The sequence below is a fragment of the Oncorhynchus keta genome, chromosome 7, assembly GCF_023373465.1.
Source record: "Oncorhynchus keta strain PuntledgeMale-10-30-2019 chromosome 7, Oket_V2, whole genome shotgun sequence".
In the NCBI taxonomy this organism is placed as follows: Eukaryota; Metazoa; Chordata; class Actinopteri; order Salmoniformes; family Salmonidae; genus Oncorhynchus; species Oncorhynchus keta.
In genome coordinates this window covers 41,496,683-41,510,230 of record NC_068427.1, presented here as the reverse complement: position 1 = coordinate 41,510,230, position 13,548 = coordinate 41,496,683, and the positions used below count along the sequence as shown (strand labels likewise).

Sequence of the window (13,548 nt, the reverse complement as noted above, 5' to 3'; positions counted from 1 at the left end):
ATGAATTATAGGCTCATGCAAAAGATGTCAAGAATACACGTGAACAATGAGATAAATCTCTAAATCAAGCATGCTTTGACATGTCGTCATGGCTACATCAGTCCTACCTGATTGGATCCTCACACGCTCCGAACGGCAGCTTCCCAAACTCCACCCCTCCCACCTCCACTCTGAGGAGACCGTCGAAGTCTGGAGGCAACGGAAAAAAACACACAAAAAACACACTCACCTTTTACAGTTCAATCATGACTTTGATTCAACTCCCAATACTTTCACTTAGAGGTAGCAAGAAGAACCAAAACCGTGAACACTTCCTATGCTTTTTCATCCTCAATGACTTGAAGGCAGGCAAATTCATAACAGTACAAACTAAAGGACCAAATATACTCTTGTGTCAAATATAAAAACCTCAAATTGACCCTCCACCCACTGCCATTCCTCTCAGGTCCCATTCAAGAGGAGCAGAAATATTGTCAGTTTGTGAGCCGTTTAAAAAGCTCTCCGACCTCCGACCTTGTACCGCCTTCCCTGCACCACTCAAAGACTCAAGCATCTATTTGCAACACTAAAATGTACCCCGGAGAGCAGCACTTAATATAACTGTGGGAAGAACCATCCACTATTGAATTTGGAGCAAAGAGAGAGTGAGTGGATTATATCAGTTTGCTAAAATGTTGGTCACGAGCACGTAGGCGTTGAACGACCAACGCTTCCAAAACGCCCTGTGGGCTAGCCTAGTGGGGTACGAAATTATTGACACCCTTGATAATGATGACTGTATAAACTGAATCATTCAAATACTGAGCTATAATGCATGCTATTTTGCTTACATCGGTCCTGGGGCCCTTGTCAACAGCGTCATTGAAATTTAAAGAGTACCAGGACATTTTAGCCAAAAACCTGGTTGCCTCTGCCAGGAGGCTAAAATTGGACGCAAGTGGATCTTCCAGAGAGACAATAACATCAAGCACACAACAAAATCCACAAAGAAATGGTTCATTCACCACAAAATAACACATTTGTAAAGGCCATCTCAGTCTCTGGAGTTGAAACCCATTGAAAACCTGTGGTTTGAATTGAGGAGGGCCGTCCATAAGGGCAGACGAATGATATCAGGCATCTGGAAGGATTATGTAAGGAGGAATGGTCTAAGATCCCTCCCAATGTGTTCTCCAACTCATTAAACATCTGAGAAAAGGCTCAGTGCCATTTTCCTTGCAAGGTGAGCTATTGAAAGGTATTGAAAACAGGGGTGTCAATCATTTTGACCCCTCCCTTGTTGAGAGAGAAAAAGTATTATTTGTTAAACAAAATATTTTTCTCTGAGCAATTGTATTAATATGCAATTATATAAATTTCCACTTTTTTTTTTGCATACAATATAGGTCAGTATTTTTATGATTTATTTTATTCTGTCATTTTTTCTCATCTTTATGAAGAGTGTCAACAACTTCAGACCCCACTGTATGTCTAGCACCTATTAGATTTCTGACTTGATATATCAGTTGCCCTCCAAACTCCTTCCTGTTTCATATTTTGTGGTTTTACTGAACAGATAGGATGTGGTTTTACTGAACAGATAGGATGTGGTTTTACTGAACAGATAGGATGTGGTTTTACTGAACAGATAGGATGTGGTTTTACTGAACAGATAGGATGTGGTTTTACTGAACAGATAGGATGTGGTTTTACTGAACATATAGGATGTGGTTTTACTGAACAGATAGGATGTGGTTTTACTGAACATATAGGATGTGGTTTTACTGAACAGATATGATGTGGTTTTACTGAACAGATAGGATGTGATTTTACTGAACAGATAGGATGTGGTTTTACTGAACAGATAGGATGTGGTTTTACTGAACAGATATGATGTGGTTTTACTGAACAGATAGGATGTGGTTTTACTGAACAGATAGAATGTGGTTTTACTGAACAGATAGGATGTGGTTTTACTGAACAGATATGATGTGGTTTTACTGAACAGATAGGATGTGGTTTTACTGAACAGATAGAATGTGGTTGTACTGAACAGATAGGATGTGGTTTTACTGAACAGATAGGATGTGGTTTTACTGAACAGATAGGATGTGGTTTTACTGAACAGATAGGATGTGGTTTTACTGAACAGATAGGATGTGGTTTTACTGAACATATAGGATGTGGTTTTACTGAACAGATATGATGTGGTTTTACTGAACAGATAGGATGTGGTTTTACTGAACAGATAGGATGTGGTTTTACTGAACAGATAGAATGTGGTTGTACTGAACAGATAGGATGTGGTTTTACTGAACAGATAGGATGTGGTTTTACTGAACAGATAGGATGTGGTTTTACTGAACAGATAGGATGTGGTTTTACTGAACAGATAGGATGTGGTTTTATAAAAGCAGGCAGGAAAGGTAGGAGAAGTGCGACTGGGCTGGATTCAAACCCACATCGACTCTGGTATATAAGTGTGCCGGAGTTAGCGGCACAAATAACTAGACACATTCCTTCCTGTTTCGTGGGCTGAGTGGTTGTTGTGTGTACCTGGGGGCAGCTGAGGCCAGGAGTACTGCTGCCAGTCCTGCAGGACATACGTGAAGCGGATAGCGATGTTGATGGGAGGAAGAGGAGACAGGGGACAGACCTGAAGAACAACAGAGGAAATAGAAACATAAATAGAGACAAGGTTATGTAATATCTTGTGCTATCCATCTTATCTAGCAGGGGGCTGGGTACCCAGACAAAGGTTCAGCCTAGTGCTGGACAACAACAAAAAACATCCTTATTAATGAAGATTCGCCATTGAAAGTGAATCTTAGTCAAACACTAGGCTTACTCTCATCCAGGGAAACTGGACCTACAGTTAGTCTGGGGTGACCCATGTGAAAGAGCTAAAAGGTTCATGTTAGGCATGAAGTCAATTAGACCAGGTCCTTCCATACTCACCGTCTTGGACTTAAAGATGTCCAGCAGGCCTGAGAGGTGGTTGTATTGTCTGGGCACCTTGCGGAGGTGGACCATCTCAGGGTCTGTACGCATCCCCGGTCCCTGGTACTCCCCATGGTACATCCTCCTCCACTTCTGCTGGACCTGAACAAACATCGGCACCTGGCTGTACAGCATCCACAGGGGAAATAGACGACTTTAAAAAAGGTTAGGTCACTTCAAACTTTGATATTTTGTGGGAGAGCAGCCACACGTTGAAATCCTGTGGCTACTGTAACTACTCTCCGTTCTTGTGTCAAGATGAGTTAGTCACATGCCATCGGCAGTTATGATCCAGCTAAAGAAAGATTTCCAATTTGACTAATCTTTCAATTGGTTTGGGATTGAGGCATACATTTGGACCTGCACAACAGATGACGTTTGATTTTAAAGTGATCCCTTTAACTTTAGAGACATGCCAGGAATCTCTGGTATCAATGTGGAAGAGCAGACACAGGACTGAAATCCTGTAACTCCCTCCACAACCCTATTCTACCACCACAGCTACACAGCAGCACCTGGTGCACAGTAGAGGAACTACAGACAAAACATACGCCACCTAGTGGATTGAACAAGTAAATAATTTAATAATAAGCTTTGTTCCATTTTTTACATTTACGTTAGTCATTTAGCAGACGCCCTTATGCAGAGCGACTTTCAGTAATGAGTACATACATTTTCATACTTTTTTCCACCCACATACTGACCTTGAATATTATTCTATTCAAAAGTATGTCATACTTTCTCTAATTTGTAGTCACAAAACAACGTTATTCGTAATAAATGATACATGCATCAGTGACAGAACACGTGCTCATGAAGCTATGTGCTCATGAAGCTACATGCTGATGATCTGATACATGCTTCCTCTTACTCTGCCACACAGTAAACTCCCAGAGAGACAGTGAGACCAGATGACCTTGCTACAGAGCCACAGAGCTACAGATCTACTGCTACCATCTTCCATTCAGCCCAGTGTTGCCATGGATACCAGCTGACCTACCGCAATACGTGATGCCACGGAGGGCTGTACTCACTTCCCACAGTGTTGCTATTTTAAAACATGGCTTGTGACATTATACAGAAACACACACGAAGAGAATGTTGCAACTAGCTGTGTGAATGTGTAGGAACCTCAGCATAGATTCATGATTAGCTATAGGACACATTGGCAGTATCAGCTCTTCTTTAATTTGTCAAAGCAAATTCTGTAACAAATTTGAACTTGATTTTCCAAAAGAACATAAACAGTTGCTGTATAACTGTGACTTATAGCAGTTACTGTTCCCAAAGAGACAGGAATATAATATTAGCTGAATACAGTATTCATTTACATTTACATTTACATTTAAGTCATTTAGCAGACGCTCTTATCCAGAGCGACTTACAAATTGTATTCACTGTTGCTACGGTCACCTACCAGTCTGCATTGGCCAGAGAGATGAAGCTACGGTAACCTACCAGTCTGCATTGGCCAGAGAGATGGAGCTACGGTCACCTTCCAGTCTGCATTGGCCAGAGAGATGAAGCTACGGTCACCTACCAGCCTGTGTTGGCCAGAGAGATGGAGCTACGGTCACCTACCAGTCTGCATTGGCCAGAGAGATGGAGCTACGGTCACCTACAAGCCTGTGTTGGCCAGAGAGATGGAGCAACAGTCACCTACCAGCCTGTGTTGGCCAGAGAGATGGAGCTACTGTCACCTACAAGCCTGTGTTGGCCAGAGAGATGGAGCAACAGTCACCTACCAGCCTGTGTTGGCCAGAGAGATGGAGCTACTGTCACCTACAAGCCTGTGTTGGCCAGAGAGATGGAGCAACAGTCACCTACCAGCCTGTGTTGGCCAGAGAGATAGAGCTACTGTCACCTACCAGTCTGCATTGGCCAGAGAGATGGAGCTACGGTCACCTACCAGTCTATGTTGGCCAGAGAGATGGAGCTACTGTCACCTACCAGCCTGTGTTGGCCAGAGAGATGGAGCAACAGTCACCTACCAGCCTGTGTTGGCCAGAGAGATAGAGCTACTGTCACCTACCAGTCTATGTTGGCCAGAGAGATGGAGCTACTGTCACCTACCAGCCTGTGTTGGCCAGAGAGATGGAGCAACATACAGTGAGCTCCTAAAGTAATGGGACAGTGACACATGTTTTGTTGTTTTGGCTCTGTACTCCAGCACTTTGGATTTGAAATGATACAATGACTATGATGTTAAAGTGCAACCTGTCAGCTTTCATTTTAGGGTATTTTCATTCATATCGGGTGAACCGTTTATTCACAGCACATTACAGCACATTGTACATAGACTGTCCGCTTTTGAGGACCAAAGGTATTGGAACAAATTCCCTTATATGTGAATTAAAGTAGTAAAAAGTTGTGTATTTGGTCTCATATTCATAGCACGCAATGACTACATCAAACTTGTGACTACAAATTTGTTGAATGCATTTGCTGTTTGTTTGTATTGTGTTTCAGATTATTTTGTGACCAATAGAAATGAATATTAAAGAACGTATTGTGTCATTTTGGAGACACTTTTATTGTAAATAACAATAGAATACATTTCTAAACACTTCTACATTAACGTGGTGCTAACATGATTACGGATAATCCTGAATGAATCGTGAATAATGAGTGAGAAAGTTAGACGCACAAATATCATACCTCCCAAAAATGCCAACCTCCCATGTAATTGTAATGGTGAGAGGTAGCATGTCTTGGGAGTATGATATTTGTACGTTTGTAACTTTCTCACTCATCATCATTATTCACGATTCATTCAGGATGATCTGGAATCATGGTAGCATTCGCATTAATGTAGAAGTGTTTAGAAAACATATTTCAAAACATTTACGTTGGGCCCTCATACCACCCTCATGGAGTCTGTTTCTGACCGTTTGAGCAGACCCATGCACATTTGTGGCCTGCTGGAGGTCATTTTGCAGGGCTCTGGCAGTGCTCCTCCTGCTCCTCCTTGCACAAAGGCGGAGGTACCGGTCCTGCTGCTGGGTTGTTGCCCTCCTACGGCCTCCTCCACGTCTCCTGATGTACTGGCCTGTCTCCTGGTAGCGCCTCCATGCTCTGGACACTACGCTGACAGACACAGCAAACCTTGCCACAGCTTGCATTGATGTGCCATCCTGGATGAGCTGCACTACCTGAGCCACTTGTGTGGGTTGTAGACTCCGTCTCATGCTACCACTAGAGTGAAAGCACCGCCAGCATTCAAAAGTGACCAAAACATCAGCCAGGAAGCATAGGAACTGAGAAGTGGTCTGTGGTCACCACCTGCAGAACCACTCCTTTATTGGGGGTGTCTTGCTAATTGCCTATAATTTCCACCTGTTGTCTATTCCATTTGCACAACAGCATGTGAAATGTATTGTCAATCAGTGTTGCTTCCTAAGTGGACAGTTTGATTTCACAGAAGTGTGATTGACTTGGAGTTACATTGTGTTGTTTAAGTGTTCTCTTTATTTTTTTGAGCCGTGTATATTTTGGGCCTGAGAAATAGGCAGTTTCATTTGGGTATGTTTTTCATCCAAACACTGCCCCATACTGCCCCCCTCTTATTCTCATCAGTATTTTTTGAAACTGCACTGTTGGTTAGGGTCTCGTAAGTAAGCATTTTACTGTAAGGTTTTTGTATTTGGCACGTGACTAATAACATTTCATTTGAACCCTCAAAAGAGCCTCCAAAGCGAGACCACACAGACCTCGAGAGTTCGGTTCGCTTGATTTCCGTGGACCAGTTCTCTTATTTAAGACAATGTGAACGCAAAGCTCCCCAGGTTCACTTGTCATTATTCCAGCATCACAAACTAAACTACTGCAGTACTGTTTCCCCTGCTATAACCCCTCACACTAAACTACTGCAGCACTGTTTCCCCTGCTATAACCCCTCACACTAAACTACTGCAGCACTGTTTCCACTGCTATAACCCCTCACACTAAACTACTGCAGCACTGTTTCCCCTGCTATAACCCCTCACACTAAACTACTGCAGCACTGTTTCCCCTGCTATAACCCCTCACACTAAACTACTGCAGCACTGTTTCCCCTGCTATAACCCCTCACACTAAACTACTGCAGCACTGTTTCCCTGCTATAACCCCTCACACTAAACTACTGCAGTACTGTTTCCCTGCTATAACCCCTCACACTAAACTACTGCAGCCCTGTTTCCCCTGCTATAACCCCTCACACTAAACTACTGCAGCCCTGTTTCCCCTGCTATAACCCCTCACACTAAACTACTGCAGCCCTGTTTCCCCTGCTATAACCCCTCACACTAAACTACTGCAGCACTGTTTCCCCTGCTATAACCCCTCACACTAAACTACTGCAGCACTGTTTCACCTGCTATAACCCCTCACACTAAACTACTGCATCACTGTTTCCCCTGCTATAACCCCTCACACTAAACTACTGCATCACTGTTTCCCCTGCTATAACCCCTCACACTAAACTACTGCAGCACTGTTTCCCCTGCTATAACCCCTCACACTAAACTACTGCAGCACTGTTTCCACTGCTATAACCCCTCACACTAAACTACTGCAGCACTGTTTCCCCTGCTATAACCCCTCACACTAAACTACTGCAGCACTGTTTCCCCTGCTATAACCCCTCACACTAAACTACTGCAGCACTGTTTCCCCTGCTATAACCCCTCACACTAAACTACTGCAGCACTGTTTCCCCTGCTATAACCCCTCACACTAAACTACTGCAGCACTGTTTCCCCTGCTATAACCCCTCACACTAAACTACTGCAGCAATGTCTCCCCTGCTATAACCCCTCACACTAGACTACTGCAGCACTGTTTCCCCTGCTATAACCCCTCACACTAAACTACTGCAGCACTGTTTCCCCTGCTATAACCCCTCACACTAAACTACTGCAGCACTGTTTCCCCTGCTATAACCCCTCACACTAAACTACTGCAGCACTGTTTCCCCTGCTATAACCCCTCACACTAGACTACTGCAGCCCTGTTTCCCCTGCTATAACCCCTCACACTAAACTACTGCAGCCCTGTTTCCCCTGCTATAACCCCTCACACTAAACTACTGCATGACTGTTTCCCCTGCTATAACCCCTCACACTAAACTACTGCAGCCCTGTTTCCCCTGCTATAACCCCTCACACTAAACTACTGCAGCACTGTTTCCCCTGCTATAACCCCTCACACTAAACTACTGCAGCACTGTTTCCCCTGCTATAACCCCTCACACTAAACTACTGCAGCCCTGTTTCCCCTGCTATAACCCCTCACACTAAACTACTGCAGCCCTGTTTCCCCTGCTATAACCCCTCACAATAGACTACTGCAGCACTGTTTCCCCTGCTATAACCCCTCACACTAAACTACTGCAGCCCTGTTTCCCCTGCTATAACCCCTCACACTAAACTACTGCAGCACTGTTTCCCCTGCTGTAACCCCTCACACTAAACTACTGCAGCACTGTTTCCCCTGCTATAACCCCTCACACTAGACTACTGCTATAACCCCTCACACTAGACTACTGTAACACTGTTTCCCCTGCTATAACCCCTCACACTAGACTACTGCAGCACTGTTTCCCCTGCTATAACCCCTCACACTAGACTACTGCAGCACTGTTTCCCCTGCTATAACCCCTCACACTAAACTACTGCAGCAATGTTTCCCCTGCTATAACCCCTCACACTAGGCTACTGCAGCACTGTTTCCCCTGCTATAACCCCTCACACCAAACTACTGCAGCACTGTTTCCCCTGCTATAACCCCCCACACTAAACTACTGCAGCACTGTTTCACCTGCTATAACCCCTCACACTAAACTACTGCAGTACTGTTTCCCCTGCTATAACCCCTCACACTAAACTACTGCAGCAATGTTTCCCCTGCTATAACCCCTCACACTAAACTACTGCAGCCCTGTTTCCCCTGCTATAACCCCTCACACTAAACTACTGCAGCACTGTTTCCCCTGCTATAACCCCTCACACTAAACTACTGCAGCCCTGTTTCCCCTGCTATAACCCCTCACACTAAACTACTGCAGCACTGTTTCCCCTGCTATAACCCCTCACACTAAACTACTGCAGCCCTGTTTCCCCTGCTATAACCCCTCACACTAAACTACTGCAGCACTGTTTCCCCTGCTATAACCCCTCACACTAAACTACTGCAGCACTGTTTCCCCTGCTATAACCCCTCACACTAAACTACTGCAGCCCTGTTTCCCCTGCTATAACCCCTCACACTAAACTACTGCAGCCCTGTTTCCCCTGCTATAACCCCTCACACTAAACTACTGCAGCACTGTTTCCCTGCTATAACCCCTCACACTAAACTACTGCATGACTGTTTCCCCTGCTATAACCCCTCACACTAAACTACTGCATCACTGTTTCCCCTGCTATAACCCCTCACACTAGACTACTGCAGCACTGTTTCCCCTGCTATAACCCCTCACACTAAACGACTGCAGCACTGTTTCCCCTGCTATAACCCCTCACACTAAACGACTGCAGCACTGTTTCCCCTGCTATAACCCCTCACACTAAACTACTGCAGCACTGTTTCCCCCCTGCTATAACCCCTCACACTAAACTACTGCAGCAATGTTTCCCTGCTATAACCCCTCTCACACTAAACTACTGCAGCACTGTTTCCCCTGCTATAACCCCTCACACTAGACTACTGCAGCACTGTTTCCCCTGCTATAACCCCTCACACTAAACTACTGCAGCAATGTTTCCCCTGCTATAACCCCTCACACTAAACTACTGCAGCACTGTTTCCCCTGCTATAACCCCTCACACTAAACTACTGCAGCACTGTTTCCCCTGCTATAACCCCTCACACTAAACTACTGCAGCAATGTTTCCCCTGCTATAACCCCTCACACTAAACTACTGCAGTCCTGTTTCCCCTGCTATAACCCCTCACACTAAACTACTGCAGCACTGTTTCCCCTGCTATAACCCCTCACACTAAACTACTGCAGCACTGTTTCCCCTGCTATAACCCCTCACACTAAACTACTGCAGCACTGTTTCCCCTGCTATAACCCCTCACATTGGTGCCACAAAAGGGAGATGATGATGTGCAGGTTCTCTGAATTAAATGTGTGCTGTTTTTGGATATTGATTAGCGATTGTCAAGGGCACAGACATTCCAAAATGTGTGGAATTTTTAGTTCCAGTGGGGTGATGAGAGTAGTGTACTATGGTAATTTCACAAGAGTAGTAGGATGGTTTAAAGAGTTCTCGATATTTGAGTCAGGACAGCTAATCAGCTGTACCAGTGATTGTCTGAGACGGGAGTTTGTTTTACCTCTCGTGTTGTTATTCAGGATTTGGACCACGGTGGACATGAGCTGCAGCTCGCCATCTCGCTGGTCTAAAGGAAGATGAGTTTATTTCTTCCCCTCGTGTTGAGGTTAAAATTTCCAACCATTTCAAACATGTTGCTCTCGCCTCACGTTTCCTGGTCTGATGTTCATTTCGTTACCAAACCTTTAATGTACTCTGGCCGAAAAGGGCGGTTCCATCAGTGTGACACGCTCTCTGACATCATCGTGGCGTGGCTACTTATACACAGATTATAGTAAATAGATTCTCTTATACCTCATAAAGTCAAATTCCTATCTTAACAAAAATACTTTCATTTTTCCCATTCTATATGCACAATGTATTGGATGAAAACTTGACAGATAAACTGGATATACTTTCCAAGTTATAGTATTTTGTCCATCCAGTTTTTAATGACATCACAAAATGAAAAACAATATGGCATTAGTTTTCTATAGCTCCCCACTAACCAGTCCCCACATGCTTATGTTATAATTATTGTCCCAGTATTCACATTTGACCGTGTTAGAGTATCGCTGAAGAAAACTTCTGTGAAACAAAGAACATTCCTTGGGTTAAATCCTGGAAGGGGAGAGCGTTTCCTTCTCCTGTAATCTACAACATGGGCGAGAGAGTGCCCATGGCCAAGCTGATCTGATCCATTCTGATCCTCACAGGACTGTCATGACTTATTATTATATATTTTTTTATACGGATAGCCAGGGGCACACTCCAACACTCAGACATCATTTACAAACAAAACATTTGTGTTTAGTGAGTCCGCCTGATTCGAGGCAGTAGATGACCAGGGATGTTCTCTTGATAAGTGTGTGAATTGGACCATTTTCCTGTCAAGTAATTTTGGGTGTCAGGTACAATGTTTTCTGCCGGAATGTAGTAAATTAAAAGTTTTAGTTGAATAACGATAGATACCCAAAGAAAATACTTAAGTAGTACTTTAAAGTATTTTTCTTAAGTACTTTATACCACTGATCTTTAATCAGGTCAACATTCGCAAAGGCCACAGGGCCGGACGGTATTCCTTTGCGCGTTCTCAGAGCTTACGCTGAAAAGCTGGCAGGAATATTCAGGTCAAACTCTACCTTGTCTGAGTCTGTAATCCCAACGTTGCAAGCTGACTATCAACATTGCTGTTCCCATGAACTCTAAGGTAATCTTCCACAATGACTACCGCCCTGTAGCACTCTGTCGTGTCTTTGGCTATGCCGGATTAAGTGATAAGACATGCTATTCTATAAAATAATTTCTCCGTAATTAATATTACCTGAATGAGCTAATCATGTAAATGTAATTAACTAGAGAGTCGGGCACCACAAAATAATATTTATAGAGCTGTTATTTTCCGGATAAACACTTAAAGACCTAGTAATATTTTACATCAATAGCAGTCAATATTAATCGTCATCTTAATTCAGTCTCATCTGAAAGTTGTAAATTCTTGGTTATCTGCACGAACCCTGGCTAACAAGTTGAATCAGCAATACAAAATTGGGTTTAATTATTTATTTACTAAATACCTAACTAATCACACAGAATTACACATACACATATTTAAATCATAACTTGATTACAAATTACGTCATAAAGGAAAACGTCCCTAGCGGGCGGATCAGATATGACAGCTGGTTACACAAAAGAAAAGGGGCTAGGTTTGAGTGAATGAGTGGGAAGACTGAGGAACAAATGGTGAAGCTGTGCTAAATACAGTATCTTATGCACATCAACTCCATCATCCCAGACACTCTAGACCCACTCCAATTTGCATACCGCCCCAATAGAGCCATAGAAGAGGAAATCTCAATTGCACTCCACACTGACCTAGATAAAAGTAATACCTCTGTGAGAATGCTGTTCATTGACTACAGCTCAGTGTTCAACACCATAGTCCCTTCCAAGCTCATCACCAAGCTTTGGAACCTGGGAATGAACACTTCATTAATAGAGAAGATAACAGTTTTAATCTCACTGATGCTGTGTCACGATAAAACATAGGACATATGGGAGTTATTTTCCTATCTGTGCTTGGAGATTGGACAAAGTTTACTCAAAATAACTTAGCAGTCTTATTAAAAGTCTTGAAACAATTCAGTGAAATTTAAGAAAGTTATTCCAAAACCTCCAAACCGTTCATTTCTGTTCTCAAAACTTTAATAAAACCTTCCAGGAGAATTTAAGGAACGTAAGGAACCAGAGTAAAACACTCTCAGAACCTCCCTGCAACCTAAAAATACACGTTTTTAGGACATTACCAAAAAATGTCATTAAAGGTTGCCATGTTTGGACTTTTAGGAAACGTTCTGTTAAAGTAATGAAATACATACATTACATTACATTACATACATTACATACACACACACACACACACACACACACACACACACACACACACACACACACACACACACACACACACACACACACACACACACACACACACACACACACATACATACATATAGTTGAAGTCGGAAGTTTACATACACCTTAGCCAAATACATTTAAACTCAGTTTTTCACAATTCCTGACATTTAATCCGAGTAAAAATTCCCTGCCTTAGGTCCTTCCTGGGCTGTATGACAGCTGCGTGGTCCCATGGTGTTTATACTTGCGTACTATTGTTTGTACAGATGAATGTGGTATCTTCAGGCATTTGGAAATTGCTCCCAAGGATGAACCAGACTTGTGGAGGTCTACAATTTTTTTCTGAGGTCTTGGCTGATTTTTTAAATTTATTTTCCCATGATGTCAAGCAAAGAGGCACTGAATTTGAAGGTAGGCCTTGAAATACATCCACAGGTAAACCTCAAATTGACTCAAATGATGTCAATTAGCCTATCAGAAGCTTCTAAAGCCATGACATCATATTCTGAAATTTTCCAAGCTGTTTAAAGGCACAGTCAACTTAGTGTATTTAAACTTCTGAACAACTGGAATTGTGATACAGTGAATTATATGTAAAATATTCTGTCTGTAAACAATTGTTGGAAAAATGACTTGTGTCATGCACAAAGTAGATGTCCTAACAGACTTGCCAAAACTATAGAAATTTGTGGACTGGTTGAAAAACTAGTTTTAATGACTCCAACCTAAGTGTATGTAAACTTCCGACTTCAATTCTATATGTGATTTTGTGTGATTATTTAGTAAATAAATAATTAAGCCAGTTTGTGTATTGCTGATTTAACTTATTAGCTAGGGTTATTGCAGA

The 13,548-nt window shown here is 42.9% G+C and overlaps 1 pseudogene; it reads right to left on the bottom strand.

Annotated features, from left to right (window-relative positions):
• Window positions 1–10,471, bottom strand: part of LOC118386433 (rab3 GTPase-activating protein catalytic subunit-like) — a 78,879-nt pseudogene extending 68,408 nt beyond the window's left edge.
• Window positions 10,472–13,548: the final 3,077 nt, after the last annotated feature.